Below are 23,573 nucleotides of genomic sequence, written 5' to 3'. Positions count from 1 at the left end.
CCACAGCTCACGTGCAAGGTGGTTGTTACTGCTCTTCATGCCTCCCGATCAAACGCCCGCTGGTATTTGGATAGTGGGTGTTCTCGCCACATGACTGGTGATGCTACCAAGTTTAGCAACTTTACTCCATTCAAAGGAGGTAATGTCACTTTTGGTGATGGTAGCCAATCACAGGTTATTGGTAAAGGCACTATAGATGGTCTTGGTCTTCCTAATGGTGAGATTGTTCTTTTGGTTAAAGATTTACAGGCTAATCTAATTAGTATCAAGGCCCAAAATATTGATATCGATGAATATATCGGTGTACCCAAAAACCGATATATATCGGATATATCCATTTTTTTTGGTATATCCAAACTATTTAAAATATCCAAATATTTAATATATCGGAAATATAATATCGGAAATATCGGATATATATCGGAAATATATTGGAAATATCGGATTTATATTTTAAAATAGTCAAAAAGTCAACCGACATATATCGATTATATCGGAAATATCGATTATATCGGCGATATAAAGTTTCATATCGGAAATTCCGATATATATCGGAAAAAAAAGAATTCTATATTCGGTGGATATATGTCGGAAATATCGATATCGGTGTACCAAAATACCGATATATATCGGGCGATATATCGGATATATCGCGATATTTTGGTCCATGATTAGTATTAGTCAATTATGCGACAAACACCACACTGTCAGTTTTCAAAAAGATATTTGTAAGGTTCTTAATGGTAAAGGACAGTGTGTGATAACTGGTACAAGAACTTCTGATAATTGTTACGCAATCCATCAGGAGCCCTTGGTTACTAGTTGCAAATTGGCTAAACTTGATGAGATTCAGTTGTGGCATCAAAGATTAGGTCACATTAATTTTAAGGACCTTGACAAAATCACTAGAAAGGACCTAGTTAGAGGCTTTCCCAAACTTGGCAGACTTAGAGATGTTATTTGTGGACCTTGTCAAGTCGGAAAACAAATTCGGAGTTCCCATAAAAAGGTTAAGGACATTGCTACCTCGTACCCTTTATAATTAATTCATATGGACCTTATGGGTCCTATGCGGACTGCTAGTATTGGTGGTAAGCGGTACATTCTTGTGATGGTTGATGACTTTACTAGATTCACATGGACTGCATTTTTGAGAGAGAAGTCCGACATTTTTATGGAATTCCAAGCTATTTGCTTACGGGTTCAAAATGAAAAAGATACCCAGATCACTTACATTCGAAGTGACCGTGGTGGTGAGTTTAAGGATACAGGTGTCATTGAGTATTGCATTGCTAATGGTACTTGGCAAGAGTTCTCACTCCTCATTACCCCTAATGAGAATGGGGGGAGAGGAAGAACCGTGTTCTTCAAGAGATGGCTCGAGTTCTATTGCATAATAAGAGTCTATCCAGAAATTTTTGGGCTGAGGCTATTCATACAGCTTGTTATATTGTAAATAGGGTTTATCTTCGCCCTAACACTTTAAACACAACTTATGAACTTTGGTATGGCAAGAAACCTAATGTTCAATACTTTCGTATTTTTGGAAGTTCTTGTTATGTGTGCAGGGATCGTGAAAGTTTGTCCAAATTTGATACTCGGGGAGACAAAGGTATTTTACTTGGGTATTCTTCTAATAGTCGTGCTTTTAGAGTCTATAATGAACGTACTCAGACTATTATGGAATCATGTAATGTGGTTGTTGATGATACTCTTATGCACACTATTGGTGATGATGAGGCGGTAGATGACATGTTTGTTCAGAGTCCCACTACACTAGCTCCTGAACACTTCTCTACGACACCATCTACCACTAACGTACCTTCACATGTTGAGTCTATAAATGCAGCAGACTCGCCTTCTAGTGAACACGAATCTCCACACACAAATGACCTTGCACCTAATACTGGCTTCATCCAGCCAGTGACTTTTGATAAGGCTTCTGTTAGAGTGCAACAACATCATTGTGTCCAAGATGTGATTGGTAACTTGAGTGATGACATGCAAACTAGGAATAAAATTAAGAATACCATTCATTATGTTTGCTATGTTTTTCGTGATTGAGCCAAAGAATATCAATGAGGCTCTTGTTGATGAGGATTGGCTCCTTGCAATGCAAGAAGAGTCGGGTCACTTTGTTCAGATTGATGTGTGGTATCTTGTTCCTCGCCCTTTACACATTAATGTCATAGGCACAAAATGGATTTTTAAAAATAAAACCGATGAATTTGCTATTATTGTTCGAACAAGGCTAGATTGGTTGCGAAGGGGTATACCCAAGTTGAGGGGATTGATTTTGATGAGACGTTTGCTCCTTGTTCGATTAGAGTCCGTTAGGCTTTTGCTTGTCGTGGCTTGTCATCCAAATTTAAACTATTTCGGATGGATGTTAAGAGTGCTTTTTAAATGGCATTCTTCAGAGGAGGTGTATGTGGAGCAACCAAAAGGATTTGTTGATCCACATCATCCTACTCATGTTTATCGTCTTAAGAAGGCTCTTTATGGTCTTAAACAAGCTCCTAGAGCTTGGTATGCGCGTCTTACTGCCTTTCTTTTAGAACAGGGTTTTTCTAGAGGGGGAGTAGATAAGACTTTGTTTGTACAGCATGGTAAGGATTATGTACTTATTGCTCAGGTCTATGTGGATGACATTGTGTTTGGTTCCACCTCTGAACACCGTGCTCTTTCCTTTGCTGATCTTATGCGAACCGAATTTGAAATGAGTATGGTGGGTGAGCTAAATTATTTTCTTGGTCTCCAGGTAAAACAATTAGACAATGGGATTTTCGTTTCTCAGTCTAAATATGCTAGAGATATTCTGAAAAAGTTTGGTATGGACTCAGCTAAGCATACTCGGACTCCTATGAGTACGACGACTAAGTTGAGTAAGGACAACTCTGGTAAAGATGGAGATATAAAATTATACAGAAGCATCATTGGAAGCTTATTGTATCTTATTGCGAGTTGTCCTGATATTGCGTTTAGTGTTGGTGCTTGTGCTAGATATCAAGCTTGTCCTAAGGAGTCTCATTTCCTTGCAGTAAAACGCATTCTTCGTTATGTTCATGCTACTTCTAGGTATGGCTTGTGGTATACTAGAGATACTAATTGTGCGATAGCTGGTTATTCGGATGCCGACTGGGCTGGTAATGCTGATGATAGGAAGAGTACATTTGGTGCGTGTTATTATATTGGTAACAACCTTATTGCTTGGCAAAGCAAGAAGCAAAATTCCATCTCCTTGTCCACAGCTGAGGCTGAATACATTGCTGCTGGAAGTTGTTGCACCCAATTGCTTTGGATGAAGCAAATGTTGAGGGATTACGGGTTACAACAGGGTACTATGTCTATTTTTTGTGATAACACTAGTGCCATCAATATTTCCAGAAATCCTGTTAAACATTCTCGAACTAAGCATATTGACATTAGGCATCACTTCATTCGGGACCAAGTCGAGAGTAAAGTGGTTTGTGTTGAGTATGTTCATACAGATAGTCAATTAGCTGATCTGTTCACTAAACCTTTAGATTCCCTTAGGTTTGAATTCCTTAGGAAATCTATTGGTATTTGTGCTTTTGACTAGCTAGTGTCGTTTGTTCTGAAGTTTTCTTAGTTTTTTTTTTCCCAGGTTTTAGTTTCTCTTTTGGATTTTATGTCCATGATTTCTAGATTGAAAAAAAAAAAAAAAAAAAAGTTCGAAGTGGTTTTCTGCATCCTTGGGGGTGTTAAGTATATTGATGAAGTAGCATTCATTTACTGGCATGTGTTGACTATTTTGCTCTTTGTTTCCATGTGTGTGAGATGTCAGGTTTTAAATTGCAGTTCATGTCATTCATTGCAATCTTAATCCAGTTGTGCATTGCTTCATAATGCTTCTCTTATATTGGATTTTCTGTTGTCACACACATCTTACACACTCACACTACTATTTGAGTTTTATAGTTTTCACCGGACTTCTATGACATATATATTTTCTATACGATTGTGAAAGATGTGCAACTTAATATTATATTTTTTAATTTATGGAGCACAGGCATGTAATCACCCAGGTTGGTTGATTCGTAGGGGTTTAAGCCTGGTAATCTAAGACCAACTGGTCTGGACTTACCAATCGACAACCTGTTACAAGGGATGATTCCTATCCATTATATAAAGTCTCTCTCTCTCTTGGGGCACAGGCATGTAACCACCTGGGTCGGTAGATTCGTAGGGGTTTCCACCTGGTAATCTAAGACCAACTGGTTTGGACTTACCAATCGAAAGCCTGTTATAAGGGATGGTTCCTCTCCAATATATCTATATATATTACGGAAAAGAAAAAGAAAAAGCAAAAGAAAAAGAAAAAGAAAAAGAAAGAAATAAAGAACGAAAGAAAGGAAGAACGAATAATACTAATGCTTATTCTTGTATTTTCTTGAGTTGCTGCTTTTCATTTTCATATAGTTAGTTGCTGTCATATCATTCCCGATGGAAACTATGCTTCACAAATGTGTGTTGAGCATTGATCTCTTGCACAAACAGAAGTCTGCACTATAAGTCTTGCATTATGGTCCTAATACGCATTGTGATTTTGTTTTCAATGAGTTATATGACTTGTTTTTTTTGCAGCTCATGTCATGTGGTCGAAAGTTACAAGTTTAGTCTTGCCAATGCCATTTTATGAATGGTTCTTTATGAATGTGCTTAACTTCTTCTTATGCATGCTTGCATTTCTTTTCACCTCGTCTATTGTTTTTGGTTACAGAGTTGTTCTGCCGCTCAGAGCGTGACCTGTCATGGTTAGAATTTTTTTTTTCTATGGAGTTGCATACTACACTTGTTTAGGGGGAGTTTCTTAGTTCATGATGCATGTTACTCTTCATCACATATCATCTATGTATATCATAACGAAGGTGACTTGATTAAGGTGCAATTTTTTTTGGGTATGTTGATGCTTGTCGAGTGTTGGACAAGAACATTGAAGTATAGGCTTGGGGGCATCTGTTTTGAGTGTTTTTTTTAAGCCGAGTTTTCATGCATGTTCAGTGAGTGTTTTCTGTCCTTTATGGTGAAGTTTCAGCATGATTGCTATGTGTTTTGTGTGACATTCTCCCTGTTCCTTCAACTCTTACTCTGGAATGGTGTAAGGCAGTATGCTTACCTGCTTAAGGGAAGTTATCTGTTTTCTTTGGTCAGAACCAGCTGTCACATGGGTTAATTGCTTGGTTGTTGATTGGGGTTACTCGAACCATTTTATTTTTGCTATATATTATGAGTGTTCTTTTGCTCTGCCTTCATTTCTTATGTGTCCATATTTGATGTCTCATGGCCTGGTTTGTAGATTTCCTTTCCATCAATAAGCTATCTCCTGAAGTTCTATGTTTTATATGGTGATCTCTTAGTGAGGGGGAGTTCCACATGCACCCCTACTTGTTTTCATTTAGGGGGTTTTTCATTTAGGGGATTCGTCTTTTGTTGGCTATGTTTCTCATTGCTTCTGTTGTGTAAATTTCTGTTGCTCATTACCCATCTTCACTTTTGTCCTTTCGTGACAAAAAGGGGGAGATGTTTCACTGGTTTGCTCTATGTGCAGCGGATGGTCTTATTCCAAAGAGAATGCAGGATTTTTGAAAAGCATAAAGATCTTTGGTTTAGTTTTGACTTGGATGATATGAGGTGTTGAAAACCTTGTGGAGACTGTGAGTGTTTCGGAAATGTTTATGCTACAGATGAAGTCAAATAAGAAGAGAGCCGGTTGATGCTGAAGTGAGGGGGAGAATTATGTGTGGAACTCGAACTTTGTGTTTTGAGTTTTCTTGAGTCCTTTGTAATTATCATTATGTCATCATCAGGAAGTCTTTTGATGTATATTCCAGTGAATTGTTTGTAAGCTCTCTGCAAGATTTTGTCACGAAATTGGCCAAAAGGGGGAGATTGAAAAGCCCATAGTGTGTTTGGCCCATTTCGTGCCTAAACTATGTTTTGAGTCTATCAGTCAGTGAAATACGGTGATAACCATGGAAGTAAAAAGATCGACATCAACAAAATCGGATATCGATTGAGAGATTAAAATAGATGCGAGATTCTCGGATATGCAATCTTGTTGAGAGAGTTGTAACAGGGTTGATCGAGTGAGTTCGAGGTTGCCTTTAAAAAGAGAAAAACTCACACGGTAAAGAGAAGCTTTTCACCAGAAAGTTTGTTGGAGATATTGAAGTGGATTTCTTCATCTTGTCAATCCAGTGATCTTATTGTTGCGACTACATGAGATCACTAAATTGAGTTCTTCCATACGTGTTAATTGTTGGTAGCTCTTGAGAAGGGAGTGAATCTTCTTCCTGCGAAAGGAGGCGAAATGTTACAATATTGAGGAGTACGATATTCGGGTAATCATGGGACTTGATCCTCGTTGTGAGTATTCTTACTTTGTAACTGATTGATTTATATAGTAGATTTTTATCTCACTACCTGAGATAGGTAGTGACGTGGATGTTTCCCAGTGATTGGGTTTACCACGTAAAAAAATTCTCTGTGTCTTGTCTCGTTTTATTTTTTCAGTTTGATTGTCATAGATAATTGTTTGCTTGTGCATGATTAAATCTAATTGGGAACATTGAATTCATCGAGATTACTCTGTGAAATCGTATCTGGGAATTTCACTACATGGGGGCGTGCCATCGAAGTCCCAGACTCAAAATTATATTTCACAGATCGGTGATCCGAATCTAAATTTGTAGGAGATGATCCTTCACTCCATGCTGCTAATATATTCAATCCAGGTGCTGTTATGTCTGGCTACACGTAAACAAAATCATGTTCGATCATCAGCACGTCAATTTGTCAATATTTACAACTGAAGCAAACTATACTACGAGAGATGGCCAAATACGTAATTTAAACAAAATTTAGTAGTGATTCAAATATTGCATGTTTAATTTACCTTGAGAATATCCGCTACAAGGGGATTTGGACCAGTTGAAGAAAAACCTGTCATGGAAGGTGCTGGTTTGGTACCAAATAGTGTCATGCCTGGATCAATTTGGGCTGTTGATTTGTTGGAAGATTTAATGTAATTTAAAATTTTAACTGCATCAGTAGCTCCAACTGTTGTAGCTGGAAGGATATGGGCATCCAAGGCTACTTCATCCCCGTTTTTGGGCGTGTTCCCTAAGATCATACCTACACCACCAGCTCTATTAACCTCCTCTCCCTTCCCAACCCTCGTTCCTTCTCCTCTCATACACAATACAATTTTGCCTTTCGTCTTTTTCGGCGATTACGAACCTGCATGGCATTGTCTGTAAGAGCAAATAAGGAGAAGGTGAGATCAGTTTCTTTGCGTTGACAAATGAAACAAGACAACAATTAAAATTATTTTGCAGGTATGAGGCTCTGAGCCTCGTAAAGATCTTGCTGTTAAGGATGGAAAGCTATTTACTTAACCTAGGATCCAAATAGTATACCGCCAGGCTCCAAAGGCGACACAACTAACACAGATGGTGCTTGTAGAGGTAACCCAGGATTGGCTGGTTGGGGTGCTGTTTTTCGAGACCATGGACTAAAATATCGCCGATATATCCGATATATCGCCGATATATATCGGTATTTTGGTACACCGACATCGATATTTTCGACATATATCTACCGAATATAAAACTCTTTTTTTTCCGATATATATCGGAATTTCCGATATAAAACTTTATATCGCCGATATAATCGATATATCCGATATTTACGATATATATCGGTTGACTTTTTGACCATTTTTTTTAATATATTTCCGATATTATATGTCCGATATTTCCGATATTTTAAATAGTTTAGAATAGTCACCAAAATAATGGATATATCCGATATATATCGGTTTTTGGGTACACCGATATATTGATCGATATCGATATTTTGGGCCTTGTTCGAGACTACATGGGTCTTGTGGTGGGAACACTTATAGGAGGTCTTGCTGTCACACCCCAACTTTCCAGAAAAATTAAAAACTGATATTCACTCATCTGGAAACCCGGGGTGAAACAAAACCCACTACATATTATCAACCACGATATTAAAATCTGAGATCAAATTAAAACTGAAAGAACAACGCTTCATTTACAAATAAATTTTTTGACTAACCAACTCTATTACATCTGTTTCAATTCAAAACCATACACTTTAGAAAAACTTAAACCAGAAAACTCCAAGAGCAAATCCAAGTCACGTGTCTTCATCCACTGCACTCCACCATTTATGTTTCCAAGAACACACTCACGTTGCAAAACAAAGCAAACATGGGTCAACAAATTGAATTTGCTGGTATGAGTAGACTAACAACAAAATCTCTACTACTAGTATATCTATAATGGTCGTGGCCTCTTAAATTCATCCGGGACTTTTTCTGACGCATAATACCCTTAATGAATAATAAAATCAGATGCCTAGCTATTTATTAATGAGGACTACTTTGTCTTTTTATGTGTTTATAAATTTTCAGTATCGATATTGTCCTTAAATAAAACAATTGCTTAACACTTTTAAATAGGGTCAATCAGTCTTTTCATGTGGGAGTATATTAGGAAACCAAATCCACGCCATTCTCATTTGTACGCAACTATTAATGTCATTTAATTAGCAGTTAAGAAATGGAAAAGTCTAATTAGAGAATAAGAACCGATTCTTTTCCATTCTCTCCCATCTTTTCTGTTTCAAACCCCAGATTCATTTTCGTATAACGCTGACTCCTACTAGCATGCTTCTATCATTATTCTAAATAATAGTCTTTAGGAGAAAATATTGCAGGTTCTATCTTCGGATCAGTAGTTATTTTCTTTTAACCATTAGTAAATCATAGATTTGTTATGCGTAGAAAGGATGGAAATCCATTCAATACTACTATTATTCCAGTCTCACCACCGGATCAACCCAAGACTCCCACCACCACCTCTTTTCTGCTTTTCGGGTTCGGAGTAAGACACGGAATAGAGAACAATGGGCCATCAGCATCACAAGGACCAAGTACTGCAGAATCAACAAATTTTTGGAAAACAAAAAAGTCCTTCTGGGCTGCAATTGTGGCGGCATTCGTGCTGATTAGTTTTGGGATTTTGTTTTTTATGTTGAAATGTTGCAAGGGAAAGCAACGGGGTGACAAATTTTCAAAAAGTCATAAAATGGGTGCATCCAACGCTCGAATGGGGAAGTCTGATGACAATTCTCAGAATGTTACAGAGAAAGGTAATGTTGTTCTCTTTATTTTTTCTATTATGAAGCGAAGGGATCAGTCTATTATGACAAAGATAACAGAAATACATCTTAGAAAGTAAGTTGAGCAAACTTACTTCCATGTCAGGAACAAGCAAAAGAACACATGCATGTCAAAACATTGTGTTTTCCACTTCAAAACAGAATTCTCAAATATAAAACTACTCAGTTGTTCACTAAGTTTGGAGGAAGAACCGTACATATAGACATATAGCGTCTAATCTGTATACATTGAAGCAATGGTTGTTAGATACTCTTGCTTCAAAAGTCCACAATTGCATCACTAAGAAGAAAGTTGACCTTAGTGTGTTAATCCGCGTAATATAACTTATCATCTTCTAATTTTATCCAGTCAATTAAGCTATAGAGTGTTTTGGGTCAATACAAAAAGGCAGTGCTGCTAAAGTATACAATTAGAAACTCAACATAATTTTTTTGCTGCAAGAAATCGTGCATCCACGTGTAGAACAAGAGACAATAGAAACAAGAAAGAACACAATAATTTAATACCATATATCTAATTATCTATTCATGGAAGAGTGGATTATTAATGAAAGATGAGTTCCCCTACATGGACAACTATAGATATGTCTAAACTCTAAAGTCTAAGCTAGGCAAGAAGGCATGCGACGTAACCATTTTAAGGGAAGTCAAATTCATAAAGTTGAATGGCTCATCACATTATATATTGAACTAGATCTCATGTTCCTTTCTTGTAAGATTAATTTCCAGCTATAATGGTGTTTCCTTCAGGAAGCCTAAGACAATACCATGTTCTCTTCATTTTTCTCGCATGGTGTGTAATTCATTCTAATGCAAGCAAATCTTCAAATGTAAGTGATGTTCCTCCTACTCGATTAATCCTTCGTAGATTCTCAAGTTCAATCAGTCTAAGTTTGTTTAGACGTGTTTTCTGTCGATGGGTAAACCATGGGCGATATGTATATCCGGGAGATACGCTGAGAAAGAGAGGTAAAGATCAGCCCATACAACGTTTCAAAAGTCGGGAAGGTGGGAATTTGTTGCAGGGAAGGACATAACTGCAACACCAGGGAATACTTAATATCTGTAACCAAAAAGGGAATACTGCACCATCTTACCTTTGCAGGTGAAATCGGTGATGAGGGCAATCATTGTTGCTCAGCTGATGAGGTATTTCATCAAGCTGAGCAAAATGATTTGATTGATAATGGGCAATGGTTATGTGCAACTTGATTGGAAATATTTTGAAATAATGATTTACCAATTGTTTGATAATGATTTTTTTTTTGGTTTGGATATGGATTTTAATGTATTGTTGTGTGTCTCTTCATTTGCAGAAGATGACATGCCATGGAAGTGTGGAACTCATTGCTTTACACCTGCCTATGTTGTATTCCTTACTAGAGAATTCATTATGTGAAGACGAAAGCTTGTGTATATCAGCAGAAGGTGCTCTATCTCATTTTGAAAATAGGCTCACATAACATTCATCGTTTTTTCTGGACACCGATAAAAAAAATGGGTATACTGTGGTACACTACTTAACTCTTGGTGATGTGTATGTATACCTTTATTCGTAGTGCATTCTTAATTTATTGTAAGATTCAAATTAGTGTTACCAGATTCACTACTTCCATTTTAAGGTGTTCCAGTTTGTACATACCCTTTTAGGTTCTGTATGCGCATCACCATGTATTATGCCCCCATGACCAAGAGAAGAATAACAGGGAAAATAGAGCAGCAAAAGGGGAAAAAACACCGACCTAGAGACACTATAGTAGTCTATCTGCTCCAGTACGTCCCTCTCCCTCATTCCCTCTATGTGGTGGTGAATATCAACTCCCATCTTCCTGCCTCCATCTTTAGCTGGCGGCTGGCTTTTAGGGGTTTGGGGTCAAAGAAAGGATGATGGTTTGGGTTATAGTTTTGAAGTTTGAGTCAACTCTAGATTTTTGTTTTTTACGTCATTATAAGCACATTTGAATAAAGCACCGGGTCTAAGCCCTTTTGTGTGCAGACCTACACATTTTAAGCCAAAAACTTCATAGATAATATTTGGGCAGAGCTAACTCTGATTGCATTCACGCTAAAATTGATTCAGTTTAATGATAGTTGTTTATGTTCTTCTCCTTTTGTCATTGGCATTGGTGTTCCACCACTTGAAAAAGTTACAACATTACAATTTTCTCATTTCTCTTTGATGCAGGGATGATGCAGGCAGGCTTGTTCGCATTGAGAAGCTAAGCACCAAAGATATAACTCATAGGGTAAAATTTAAGAACTATTGGCAGGTATCCTATTTACTATTATTATTACTAATTATTAGTAATTACTGAGAACTGTGTCATACTGTCATTATAGCTGTAATATTAGCACCATATTAGTTATTGTTTTTTGAAAAAGCAACAGGGTTTAGTAAAATGAATGTCAGCCTTTTGAAAATGAAACTATTGTATTTTCATTATTTTCAATTGCATTCAATGAAACTGAAAAATGGACAAACTCTAGATGTATCCCTCCTTAAACTCGATAAGGATGAGAAATCCCTTGACTCATATTTTGTAGAGAAAACATTAAGCCTGGTCAACTCTGCATGCTTCGCATGCTTGCAAAGCTAGCTGAGTACTATATGTGTGTACAGAGAACAAACTATTGTTCTGTGTATAGCTAGCTATTTAGCGAGAGTTATCCAATTCCAGACTGGGTGAGGGTTCCCTTGCCATCCATAGGTGTGGCATACTTTCCATAAAGAGGTATATATATCATTCAAGTTATGTGAGTGGTCATATTTCTTTTTTTATGTGCTATGTGCCATGTTTTTGGCTGGTCAGCCAAATAAGATTGTCACAAGATGAGCCTAATTTGGATGGTTCTTTTGGTCTATCACATCATGCCTTTTTATTACGTAATATATTTTGGTGCATGTAGGATGAGGATATTATGATCATTGAGAATTGCGCGTTTTACCGCCCATTTAAGATCTTTGGAGTTAATTATGTGCACAGCCTACTAGATTAAGTAAATAATCCAATTTGGTTTGTTGTTTGGTGGTTCGCTTATTTGTTCCTCAAGTTATTGTTGTGTTCTGATAATTTGGAAATATGCTGAAGCATGGAGAGGATTCCCTTCTAACAAATTTTGGTAATATAGTGGAGATGCATGGAATGAATTTATGAATTTCCTTGGTTCTAGGTACGTCAATGCCGTTTCAAGTTTACGATTTCCAAAAGTTTTTTGTCTTCAAGACAAAGGTATTATAAAAAATTCCCATTATAATTATTTTTCCTGCTAATATATTGGTTGTTTTAATTGTCTTGAGGCCAATGTATTTCAAAGACATACTATATTGCTTTTGCATGATAAACTTAAAACCTCTTCTTAGTATGTACTGTTCATGGAACATTATGCATAAAAGTATGTTGTGTTCATGGATTTTTTTTAAAAAAAAAGAGGAAGCAATTCTAGGCTCCCGAAGGGACTCTCTTGACAAGGTATAAACATTGAAGATTACTCATCTTTGGAGATAAGGCAACTTTAACGGATGTCAAATCTTGCTTAAGTCAGCCGCTCCATGAAGTTAGGGCTTTTGGCATTGTGTGTTTTTTTTTTTTTTTATGTGTACATATCTATTATTACGATATCACCCAAATTTAGTATGTTCATAGTCATATACTCAGCCGAAAAGATTTATTTATTTGTTATTCACGTGCAGAAAGGATTTGAAAACACAATGCTAGGTAGCTTATCACAAGGCTTCATAGATTGATATGGTTGTATTTACTTGACTATCTATATTGACTATCTATAGGTCTAAACTTTTTAGTCGGTTTTTTCTTTGGAATTTTCCTGCTTTTGGTCAAATCATATCCATTAACACACAGCCTGTAAGAGGCCTTCATGTATAGGCTTATTTCATCCAAGCATTTTGAAATATGTGTAATTGCAAGCAAGCTCTTTGTAAATTTGGAAAAACCTTATAATTATGTCAATTCCACTTTTTCCTAGTTTATTTTCATCTACTACCATGGGAAATAAATTTTCTTCTTTGTTAACACTTCAGATTGTGTTTGATCGGTGAGAACAAATATATCTAACCGTTTATTTTTAAACATTTCCTTTTCTGTAGGCATGAAATGTTGGTAGGCCATTACCATGGGTTTCATCAGTTGATCCAAGCGGTAACTGTAGATCAAGCTCTTTGAGCTATAAAAAGCAAGAAAGCTAAGTGAACAACAGGCACTGAAAGTGTTGCACTTCACCTCATCAAGCTACGTCATCATCCCACCATATTCTATATTGTTGAGAGAAGGCGGCTCCTTTATTGCCATATTTATTTTCTCCGAAGTTCAGCCCTCTCCATGTTGTAGAGATGTCGAATTGTTGATACTTGACTGACAGCAGTCTCTCATCTTCTTAGTTCTTGGTTCCCAAGACAAATTTCCAAAATTTTAGTGTGTTTGTAAAGCGTTAGGACAAGTTTTTGATGTGTATGGGCAATACAACCATATCAATTGACTTCACTTGTAAGGGGTAGGTGGTTACAATGAGCAGATGGTTGCAGCTTCTTCATATACCAACTAGACAACACCGTCATTGTTCTTTGCATAAGAGAACTAACGTAACATTGTCATTGCTACTGAGAAGAGGACAAGTCAGAGTGACTAACACATGCACTCTTACTCTTATTGGTGTAATCTCCTATGTGGATTAAGTATGATCCTTTGTAATATATAGAAATGTTGCATAGATGCTAATATGCTATTGTAATCCATTCTTTACCGTTTGCACGAATGGTTGACAAACCAACTATACATAGTGGAGTTTGCATCCTCTTTAATAAGTTTTATTTATTATCCATGTGCAAAGCACGTGCATTTTGGCTAGTATATATAATAATCTTTCAAATGAATAAATATAACATTACCAACCATTTCAACTTGGAAGACAATATAGTTCCATTTTTCTAAAACGGCGTGTAGTTTCTTCCCAAGTAAGATTTCACCCCTAATATAAAATTCAAAGAATCTCATATAACAGTACTCATCATTCTCACTTTTCAAAATAGCTCACAACATAAATACCACTTACATTTCATTTATTAAATGCACATATGATAACCTAATTAACTATGAGTTTGGTATACCTTACCTTTAAGCCAACACGTCGTCTTAGGGTAGGATATTTACGTCTCTGCAGAAAAGATTAATAGATTCTACCCTCCTGCAAAACAAAGTTAGACATCACAATAAAATGATTTATCTCAGCCAGTCAAATTTTTATTCATAATCAAACCTCATTTAAGACATTGAAGTCTAATTAATTCAACATAGTTCGTCCCGTATATTCGGGGAATACCACTTATCATAATACCTATATCAAGGGTAGTTATTCATATGACATTATTACGTCATAAAGTTTCTGCGTGCATAACCATAGATCTCAGACTATCACAAGTCATTAATATTTTCTTAATAATATATCAAGTTATAGTCATTTCGCAGTCACGTAGAAATCACAATCATTTACTAATATTATTCACAGTCACACTTCACATCCATAACATCACACAATTCATATACTTTTACTTAAAAATCGCTCGTCTACTTATGAGAACGGGGAAATATCACACCCAAGGAGTACATTCATCCCTTGTGAGTATCAACTCATACAAACCACGTATATATTTTTCATAAGAAATCATATACATCATATGCAATAACTCAGTCACACATAAAATCAATATTTTTACTTTGCTTATTAATTATCTTGTTGACTCATTTAATTATTCAAAGACACAGCCCAACCTTTAGTTCCTACTCCACGATTTGCACTACACACATTTGCCAAATCACACATATCCGTGTGCCTTACTCACACCGAGTACCACTACAAGACATATGTCCCAAGCGGGATATCACCTCCAGGAAACATACTTTCATCTTGTAAACTCGTAACTTGTGAGTCACAGCCATCTCTGGGCTTTTCATACACATAATCACAAAGCCTCCTTTGGGCATAACAAAATATCAGGTCATTCATGGCACATTCAATAAATATCTTGGGTCATTCCCGCCACATTCAATAAATACCCATCATAATACTAACGGGTCATTCATGGCACATTCAATGAATGCCCTGAGTCATTCCCGCCACATTCAAGAAATACCCAAACCTACATTCCCGTACATTCAAGGAATACGACCAACCCGCAAGGCGAATACCTTAGTTCCTCTCTAGGGCAGTCCAAACTATTGGGTCATTCATGAAACATTTAATGAATACCCGGGTCATTCATGGTACATTCAATGAATACCCATCTATCACATGACATCACAAGTCATAATATCTCATTACCAAATCCTGAGGCGTGGAGAGTTCTAAAGATGTGGGTGACACATTAAAACATTATTATCACTTATAATTATACTAGCATTAGTCATTTCAAAACAGACCACACATGCAAAGAGTCATTTTCGCGCTTCAAGACAAATCAAGCACTTAAATATCATTGAATGTAAACAGACTTATAATCAAACAAATACAATTTACATAACCACACTCATATACACAATATCGTAAACAAATAGTTCATTAGCCCAAATTCAAGTCCACACACACTAATGTCCAGAACAGATCCACATATACTAAAGTCTATTTTCATATATAACTTCTATCTCACGCATACATATTTATGTAGTCTCAAAACAACAGTAATTTCTAACACAATTACATAGTTATCACACAAACTAATATATATATTATAGATATAGTGTAGTGTAGTGGCTGCACTTTTGCTCAAAGCTGTCTACGTATCCAAATCTTTCAAAATTAGAATCAAGCTTTCGTAGTTCTTACCAGCCACATAGTTAATACTATAGTTTTTCCTATATTCATTCAAATGACATGTAACTTAATATTTAGAAACTAAGGTATGTAGATATACTTTTTCATGTAGAACTCGAAGTCCCAACCTCAGCCCATCTAAAAGAAAACTTAGGTTGAAAACGGTAAAAATCCTAATTTTCAGCAAACTAGATTTCTAACGGACTATCTTCCAAATGACACAACTCTTTCCACAGGTGTCCAAATGCATCGAGGCTTTTTGTGTTGCAAAGCTGACACACAGAACTTACTTTCTCATGTTTTACAAAAATACTCAGTCACATTTTAAATGTGCCAAAACTAGGCTCGAACATAGTGCGCAGAAACTGATTTCTGACGCACTGTTTTCTGCCAGTCAAACTTCCAAACTCCATAATTAATTCCATGGGTCTCGGAATATGATAAATCCAATTGGAATAGAAAGAAGACTTCCAAATCTTACTTTTTTATGTTTTATAAAAATTCTAACTCTCACCCTAACTATTTTAAAATTGGACTTGAACACAGTGCGCAGAAACTGATTTCTGACGCACTATTTTATGTCAACCAAACTTCCAGACCTTATACCTATCACCACAGACCTCGGAATGCGACGAGGACAATTGGGTTGGAAAGCAGACACATAAAACTTATTTTTTTATGTTTTGACGAGAGTTTGAATCTGACTCTAACTATGTGGAAACTCGATTCCAAACCAGACACAGGCCAGATTTCTGCAGTCAGAAAATTCTGACATGCTAACTTACGAACACCGTAACCATATCCACAAACCTCGGAATGCAACGAGGTCAATTGGGTTGAAAAGAAGACTTCCAGACCTTACTTTTTTGTGTTTTCTAAAAAAACTAGTTCAAACTCTAACTAAACCAAAATTGAGCTTGAAATCAGACTAGCGCTAACCTTTCTTAAAATTTCAGCAAATCTATTCTTACCTTCAATAATTGTTTTCACATCAGCTATAGCTATACCGAACTTTTACATGCTCATAAGAATCAAAGATTCAAATATATATTAAGGGCTTCCAAATAATCAATGCCCTACAGACCACCAACGACAATACAAGCAAACCCATATATACCATAGTGTAGATAGAATCCATGTCAGACCAGAAGTAAAACTATACTCACATGTAATCAATTCCTTGGATCTATACGGACACACTTTTTCTTAGATTTTATAATTGTTTTGTACTTTTGTAGAATCTATATTATGACAGTCCATTTATGTCAGGGAGCATTTAAACTATAACCAAAAATAGTGACTCCACGAAGAAGGAATTGAATTGCTTGATAAAACTTTCAAGTCTGTAAACACATAACTAGAATAAGCAATTATTGTCAATCAACTGTATATATAAAGTTAGTCTACTCACTCGTGATACGTTCATGTTGCTAGCAAATCCCCCAAAGAAAAACATCCATTTCTTTTTTGAGTAAAACTCTCTCTCTCTCCACTCAAGTACTCTCCCCAGTAAACACTCATTTTCATTTTCTCTTGTACGTCTCTCTCTGTTTGTTTTGTTTGTTTGTTTGTTTGTTTGTTTTTTTTTTTTTTCAAAAACCAGAAAAAACCAACAAAAAGAAGAGTTCGGTTGTAACCAAACCCTTCTAACTCTCTCACGTTTTTATTTTATCTTATTTTATTTTTATCCTTTTCTTTTCTTTTTAATATTATTATATTTTTTTTAAACCCTAATAAATAGGAAAAACAAAGAAAATAAACTGGGTGTTATACTTGCAGTCTCGACAAACAACATTGCTGAGTCAGTTGGCTATAGTAGAGAGCATAAGGAGAGCATGGGCTGTACTAATATTTGGGTGGAGGTCGGACTCCTCGGCAGCAGTCAAGGCTTTTCAAAGTGGCAAAGTTCATTGGTCAACCAAAGGCCAAAGCTAATTAAATGGAACATGGTTAAGCAACAAGCTAATTGGATTAATATAACAAGTATATATATGGCGGGAGTCGAATTTTAGCGCGGATTGTTGTGCTAAAAAAGGGCGTGGCTGCTACCAAATGGAATTCAACAATGGTGGGGTTGCAAACCGGACTTTCTAAATAAGATAGAAAACCCTGATGGAACTTACTTTAGATTTACACAGAAGGTTTAGAAGAGTCTATTTAGACAACTCTAACTCCATTTTTTTTCTTTTCTTCATTGTAAGCTTTTTCTATTAATTAATGCAATTACCCTTTAGCAAAAACAAAAGGTCATGGTCTTCTATTCTTCTCTACTAAAAAAGTTTCAATATTTGGTTCAATACAGTGCATTACATACGCCCATCTCAATTATTCTAATCTTTTGGGTTTTCATGGGTTTCCACAATATCTTTCGAAACTAAACATTAGCAACCAGCCAATTGTCATAAAAAGCTATAGCTATAACAGTGAAAAGCTAATTGGCTTTGTTACGATGTTAGATTTGGGTTGATGTGGTGTGAGCCGAGGATCGTTTTGATCCTTGTCAAAAAAAAAAAAAAAAAAAAAAAAAATTATGCTTTTCAAAATTGGTCTAGGCGGTCTCTATGCCCTAGGCGGTGCTCAACTAATTCGCCTAGGCCCAAGTCATTTAAAAAATCAGTGGACCGACTAGGTGGGTCTAGGCAGACCGATTAGGCGCGCTAGGCGGTCCAGTCATTTTTATTTATTTTATTTTTTTTGAATGATTAAATGTCAAAAATTAAAGGCCCGTGTACGCTTAAAATTTGAATGAGTTTAAAAAACTAAAGTCTAATGTAAATTATATACCATTATAACAAAAAATATGTTTTTATATGAAATCGATATTCTTAAACTATTGCATATTTTTGTAATAAATATATTTGTTTGTATTTATTTTTTGAATTATGGTAAATGATTTTCTTCATTTCTTGTAGTATAAGTGTGCATTACTATATATATATTAGGAAAAAAAACCGTCTAGTGCCTAGCCCGTCTAGGCACTAAGCGCTCTCCCACCGCCCGACTATCTCGAAACGTTTTTTAGAACACTGCTAATAAGTAATAACTACTATTGACTTTAAAATTAAATGCCAAATGAAAATCAAGCAAAAGGAACCAGGAATCCTTACCCGGCACTAGTGTTCTTGGGCACATGGGGTTCAGTGACATCACCAGCGTAAACTAGAGGGTACATTTTCTTTTTCAGTTTGTATGGAGATCCAGATTCACCCTGAAATTAATCGAAAATCAAATTACATATTTCAATGCAGAAGACGACATGTTTACATTGCTAGCAAAGAAAACATTTCCAACATGATTTTTTTTTTTCGCTAATAACATTTCCAACAAGATGACAGTTGACCATAGTTACAGAATGTGCTCTCTCAGAGTCTCTACTATTATGCAGTAGTGACACTAGTTTTTGAGAACGGGGACTGTTTTCATAAAATTGATTTGATTATTTTTAACATTTTTTAAATTATTATGTATCAAAAAAATTTAACTATATAATATTGTAATGATTCGTAGAAAGGGCATTGAGGCATAATAATATAGTATTAATAAAAGGAAAAAATAGTTCGACAAACATAATTAATTTGATTTATGACCAAACCATTGACAAATCCTAAAATTTAAAAGTAGAATCTATCTTTCTTTCATGTACAAATTCAAATTGGAAAAGTCATTGAACTCTTAAAATTTAACTGTCGACGACACTTTTTAATTGATTATATTTTGACAACCAGTCATTTTTTCCCTAATTTACACTTTAATTCATAGGCGAAACATGTTCAGTTCACATTTTGTGAAAAAATAATTATTTTTATTTTTAAATTATTTACTTAAATTACATAAATTGGCACCCTTCACAGAACGGGGATCGTTTTCACATAATTGATGTTTTTTTTTTTAATTCTTTTTTATCGAATTATTATGTACCAAAAAGTTTTAGCTTTAGAATATTGTAATGATTTAATATCGTACTTTCCCATTCAATACTCAGTGAGTCCGTGAGTAGATTGAATAACCCATCAAAAGATGCCTAACATAGAGTGGGAGTAGCCACGTTGTAGCTTCTACCAACATTATGATATGTTAACAGGCCAGTTGCCCTATCAAGACAACAACAATACAACATTCAAAAAATTAAAAATTTCTAATCTAGCGCCCACACAAACAATAAATCTTATCATAATTATAGTGCCAAAAAGAATAATTATGTAAATTCATATATGTAATAGAACCCGTTTATTTAACAAAATCAATGGGCATTCAATTAATGACAAAAATAATTAGGTAAATTACTCATTTAAACCGAACCTGTTCACCGAATTATATTCGTTTTTTTATTTTATTATTATGTATAAAAAATCTTACTTCCAAACTATATTGAAACTCATACAGTAAATTAATTTATCAAAGTTCCCAGCGCCAATAATTTGTTAGACTATTTTTTTGTATCAATGGGCTTTATAGTGTATTAAAATGTCAAACTTTTTGGCTGTAGACTAAAATACTATTTTTTTGTATGAATGGGCCGTATTAAGATGTCCAAATTTTGGGCTCATTATTTTACTTAACACGTGGTGTCACTTTCACCACTTGTATCTCTAATTTAACGACGTGCTTTCGCACTCTTATCCAAGCAACCTATCTCTTGAATCTTGAGTATCTATCTTCAGTTGACTTAAGTGAAAAGTGAATTCAATCGCTCTCAAAGGTAACTTTTAATTTTCTCAATATCCCTTGATCTTGCTCCCGTTATTTATAGTTTTCTAATTTGCTATCATTAGTTAAGCATACTTAAGTATGCAATGCTTTATATACAGCAAACCGCTACTTAAGTTTTCTATGCTTTATTCATTGAGTGAAAGTTTGTATACAATATAGCTGTAGTTGTACTTGGATTTTTAAATCATATTATATTATTAGTGATTTTGATATACTGATTGTTTCTAGTTATTAGAGATTTCTTTACATTTGAAGAATGCTTTGTTTGAAGTCCTTGTCAAATTTTAGTAAATTTTTTTCCCATGTCTTATATGTATTTTTTTTATTTATTGTTTTATTGGTTCTCTTGGAATATTTTTCTCAATGGAAGAGTAAGTTGATTTTTTTTATTTTTTTTTATCAGTTTATTTTTATCCAAGTTTATACTGAAGTCAAGTTTTATTTTTTACTAATGTTTTTGTCTCAATGTTTTTGTTTTGTAGGCATTGTGCTTGTAAATTTATTATGTTTTTTAATTCTTCAAATGATATCTGGTTGGCAAATGAGTATGCTTTTGATAACAGAGAAAGGTTTTCTATGTTTGATTTTTTTGAATATCTAATTAAAAAAGTCAAACATAAGAGGTGTTGTAGACACCATGGTGGTAATAATCGATATATAAATAGTGAAACTAAAAAGTTGGTTCTAAGTATGAGAAGCCAATTGAATGAGTATGTTTTTTTTTTTATACACAACCTGGAGAATTTATCATATAACTTGCAAAAAACGGAATAGTATTGTGAATTTTGTACACCCATCCTCATGCATGGAAGGGTGAATATTTGTAGTAATAACTAATCAAAATTTCATGTATAGCTAACATTTATATAGGTGCCTTTTAATATTACCCAAACGGTTAAATCACCTTCTCTAGGATGAACAATATGCTATTCGAAATATAAATCAAAATTTGTAAATAATTTTAAAAAGTGTATATAAAAACTGAGATAGCCCGTTTGATCATTATTCGGCTTAATAAAATATTTGATTTATGTTAAATTTTTTCTTAATAATAATACCATCTAATCATTTTTTTCTTCTTTTTTTGATAGTGTTAGCTAAGTTAGTTATGAAAACATTGATGCGCTGACTAATTGAGAAGCATAAGCTAACCAACAACATGTGTTGTTTCTATTTGTTATGATATTTGCTTGAAAGTCAAAAAAATGAACAATGACAACTTATAGTGTGACTCAATAAATATTGCTCTCGTTTGCTACCAACATCAGTTTCGATTTCATGCTGCTACCAACATCAGTTTTGGTTTCATGCTTACTGCAAGTGAAAAGTGTTACACAAACATATACCTAATCACCTTGCATAGTTTTCTTTTTGGTCATTACGATCCAGAGTTGCACATTCTTTTTAGCATTACTGCTTCATATATTGAACCTCATTTCCTCTGAGCTTTATACCTTAGTAGCTTAATTGGTTCGCACATTCTTTTTAGCATTACTGCTCCATATATTGAACCTCCTATGAGCTTTATACCTTAGTAGCTTAATTGGTTCACTGAACATGTGACGTTTATGCAGTTTAGAAAATTGAAAAATAAATTAGGCAGTAAAAGAATTTAAAATTTTTATAACTAAATAGTTTTTGGGTTATACATGAAGTTGTTGATTTTTTGGTCTTAGTGTGCATCCTCTCTCTCATGATCATACTCATACGGAATGTTTGTAAGGATTTTCAATAGATAATATATAGGTGGATCCAACAAACATTTCACTACGAAAAAAAAAAAAAAAGAATGAAATCCAATGAATATTAGTAGATCTCCTACTTCTAAGAGTGTAGGAATTAGTAATTGAAACAAACAAATACCAAAAACCAAAAGTACAACACCAAAGATATATGTAGTACTATGAAGGATTCTTGTAAAGAATTGTAAGAGACCAATGCCTATACTATGAAGGACCAATGATACTTGTCAACATCCGTAATTGTGTTGTGACTTCCAGTGAGCTTATGTCACACAATGATAAGTATGAATTTGGTCATCACACTTGTTAGAGCCATCTGATTACAACCTCCGAGCCTCTATTCAGCCTTTTGGTTAGCAGATTGAGCACTGTTTGAGTATTTTTCAAACTTGCTGAAAAGATTATTAGGAAAAATGATGCTTCAAAAAATAGAAAAGAACAATTCCTTCAAACAAAAGGTAAAATAGAATATGCTTCGAAAGGTTTACCAGCCATGGCATAAAAGGATATAATGACGTTTCGATTCGTCAATGGTTACGTACATTATATTAAACCTATGTGTAAGATTGGTTACGTCTTTGAAGCATGTAGCTATAGCTTCAGGATATTAAGGAATTTTTCCATTTATGCGCCATGGTAGCCCCCACTAAAAATGTATCCTGTCCATAGAAATTGATATCAAAGAACTCAAGATTGAACTTTTGACACTACAGTAATTGATCTTAGTTAATGCTAAGAATTACAAATTATCTATGTGGTAAATGTGAAGCATTACTTACCAATTAAATCAATGTAGTTTTCACAATGATTTGGTAGGTAAGCAACTTCATTATAAAACCTGCCTCGATTATTGTTTGCTACCACTAAATTTCTATTAAAAAAGAAAGAAAGAAACTCATTTGAACAACACTTTGGAGATCATCTTCCCAAAGGCTCATTAAATTAAGTCAAATCATGTTTACAAATTTCAAAAGTGTTCTTAAAGCAGTTTGCTATTATTGATTTGAGAGGAAATTAAAAGAGTTTCAATCATATGAGTAACTTCCCAAATTCCAACATGGTGAG

The 23,573-nt window shown here is 34.9% G+C and overlaps 1 pseudogene; it reads right to left on the bottom strand.

Annotated features, from left to right (window-relative positions):
- Positions 1-23,573, bottom strand: part of LOC147518900 (subtilisin-like protease SBT5.6) — a 69,497-nt pseudogene that overhangs the window by 8,617 nt on the left and 37,307 nt on the right.

This window comes from Coptis chinensis, chromosome 2 (genome assembly GCF_015680905.1).
Source record: "Coptis chinensis isolate HL-2020 chromosome 2, ASM1568090v1, whole genome shotgun sequence".
Taxonomy (NCBI): Eukaryota; Viridiplantae; Streptophyta; class Magnoliopsida; order Ranunculales; family Ranunculaceae; genus Coptis; species Coptis chinensis.
The sequence above is the reverse complement of the archived record's forward strand: the minus strand, read 5'-3'. Positions and strand labels throughout refer to the sequence as shown.